Below are 3,034 nucleotides of genomic sequence, written 5' to 3' on the forward strand. Positions count from 1 at the left end.
GAAACTATGCATAATCACCAAAATCAAATATGCTAAAAATAAGATCGAATTTAAAAGACTCAACTTTAAAGTCTTTATCATTCCTTCGGAAATATTCTCAAAGAAGTCAACCTAATTAAAAATAATTAAATACGTAGATTTTCTAAATCAAATCGTCTTTTTTACATATCAATTTTAAAAATAACAGTTTAGAGGAAATAATATGATTTTTTCAGTCCCTTAAATCCCGCGGATTCGCGGGATTGATGATCTCGATCCCGCAAGCTTGCGGGATTGCGATTTGTATGCGGGATTGGATGCCCCAGACATTAAGTATAAAATCGTGCTGGACTGCCGCCGAGATGGCTAAGTAGAAGAGTCTGAACCTCATTTGGGTTCCCGGTCATAGGGATATAGAGAGTCAAATCCAAAATTATCTTAATTCTAGGCAAACCTATTTTAACTGGAAGTAATTATGTATTTGGAAGTAATTTTGTATGGGGGATGGTTCCGTGCGCAGAAGTGAAAAACTTTTGACGGCAATTCACCTGGGAGTGGCCAGAAGCGATTCTTGTGCGTACGGATCAAACCGCAGCTCACAACGTCCCGATATTTATATCCACGTATCCTCTGGGTAGCAACCAAACAGCCGTTTGGGATCGAGCCAAAGTGAGAAGGCGTAAAACTTCGCTTGCGTTGGGTTTGGGTCCCGACACGCTAAAACCCCGCCCAATGAAATATTCCAATTCGGATGAGACCCCCTTTTTTTGATGACGACAACGGCAAACGTACAAAGGACTATGATTTGAGGGTATGTACCTGGAATATCCGGACCCTTAATGGGGAAGGTGCCCGGTGTTTGATGTCCTCGGGAAGACAAAGGCTGACATCACAGCCATCCAAGAAATTCGATGAACGGGGCAAGAAAAATAAGTGTGAAGCCTTCCGGCGTCTACTACAGTTTCCACGCAAAGGAGCGCAAATTCGGTGTTGGATTTGTGGTAGAGGGAGAGATTCTGTCGCCGAGTACTGGCGTTCACCCTGGTGGACGAACGTCCAGCCACAATCCGCATAAAGGCTAAATTTTTCAACATCTCGCTAATCTGCGCCCATGCCTCGACGGAAGAGAAGGACGAGGCGTCCAAGGATCTCTTCTATGAGCGCTTGGAACGAACATATGAGCGCTGCCCCCGACACGATGTCAAAATCTTGCTCGGCGGTTTTAATGTCAAGGTGGGCAAGCAAGGGATCTTTGGTCCCACTGTCGGAAAATTCAACCACCACGACGAAACGTCCGATAACGGACTGAGGCTGATCGGCTTCGCCGGGGCCCGAGACATGGTAATATGTAGTACTTGGTTCCAGTATAAGAACATCCACAAAGGTATATGGCTGTCTCCAGATCGAAAAACGAGAAACCAAATCGATCATGGTGTAATAGACGGAAGACATGCTTCCAGCGTTTTAGACGTACGTACATTCCGAAGGCCAAACATCGACTCGGACCACCATATTGTTGCAGCCAAGATGAGCACCCGCCTCTGTGCAGCAAAAAATGTGCGCCAAAAATGCAAGGAAACGTTAACGTCGAAAAGCTGCAACCACAACAGATAGCCAATTTATTCGCCACTCGACTCACACACCTGCTCTCTGAGATCACTCTTCAAAAATCCGACATACGTGAGCAGTGAAACCACATTTCCCTATCATTAAGTACCGCCGCCGAAGAAGTAGTTGGATTTCAGCGAGCACGAAAGAACAACTGGTACCATGAGGAATGTCAAGAAGCCACAGAGAAAAAAGACGCCGCCTATAGGGCCACGCTGCAACTGGGCGCAACGTGAGCCATGTGGGACCGTAATATGGAACTGAAGAAGGAAGCGAGACGTATTTGCCGCAATACGAAGAGAGAGGCCGAAATACGTGAGTGCGAAGAGCTTGAAATGCTCCCGAAAATTTTACCAGAAGGTTTCAAGACCAGGGCGAACTCCTGTAAGAACAACAATGGCGACCTAGTGACCGATGTCCACAATGTACTTCAAATGTGGAGGGGTCACTGAAAGCAGTGGAGAAGACGAACCCGAGTCCCCAGTCGATGATGATGGAGTAGCTGTCCCACCGCCTGACTACGACGAGGTATGAATAGCGATTATCCGGCTGAAAAACAACAAAGGTGCTGGAGCTGAAGGCCTGCCAACCGAGCTATTCAAGTACGGCGGCGAGGAGCTGATGAGGTGCATGCATCAGCTCGTATGCAGAATATGATCAGATGAACGCATGCTCGACGACTAGAATTTAAGTGCTCTGCCCAATCCACAAGAAAGGCGACCCCGCCATTCGCGCCAACTACCTCGGAATCAGCCGTCTAAGCGTTTATAAGGTCGTATCGAGTGTATTGTGCGAAAGACAGAAGCCCACCGTCAACGAACTGATTGCACCTTATCAGTGTGTGGCTATAGGCCTTGCAAATCCACCATAGAACAGGTATTCACAATACGCCAAATCTTGGAAAATACCCGCGAAAATAGGATCGACACACACCATCTATTTGTCGGTTTCAAAGCCGCTTTCGACAGCCCGAAGAGGAGTTGCCTTTATGCCGCGATGTCTGAATTTTGTATCCCCGCGAAAATAATACGGCTGTGTAAAATGACGTAGAGCAATACCACCAGCTCCGTCAGAATATGGAGATACCTCTCCGAGCCGTTTGATACCAAGCGAGGTTTCAGACAAGGGGACTCGCTTTCGTGTGATTTCTTTAATCTGATATTAGAGAAGATAAAAAGAGCCGCAGAACTGAACCGCTCTGGCAAAATACTTTACAAGAGCGTAAAATTGCTGGCGTATTCCGACGACATTGATATTATCGGTAAAAACAAGGGCTACGTCCGTTCTGCCTTCTCGGGATTGGATAGAGAAGCAAAGCGAATGGGTCTGGTGGTGAACGAGGACAAAATGAAGTATCTCCTGTCATCACACAAACATCCAGAGCATACGCGTCTTGGCAGCCACGTCACTGTTGACAGTTACAAGTTTGAAAAAGTAGACAACTTCG

Source organism: Rhagoletis pomonella, unplaced genomic scaffold, assembly GCF_013731165.1.
Source record: "Rhagoletis pomonella isolate Grant_MI unplaced genomic scaffold, Rhpom_1.0 Rhpom_scaffold_00004, whole genome shotgun sequence".
Taxonomy (NCBI): domain Eukaryota; kingdom Metazoa; phylum Arthropoda; class Insecta; order Diptera; family Tephritidae; genus Rhagoletis; species Rhagoletis pomonella.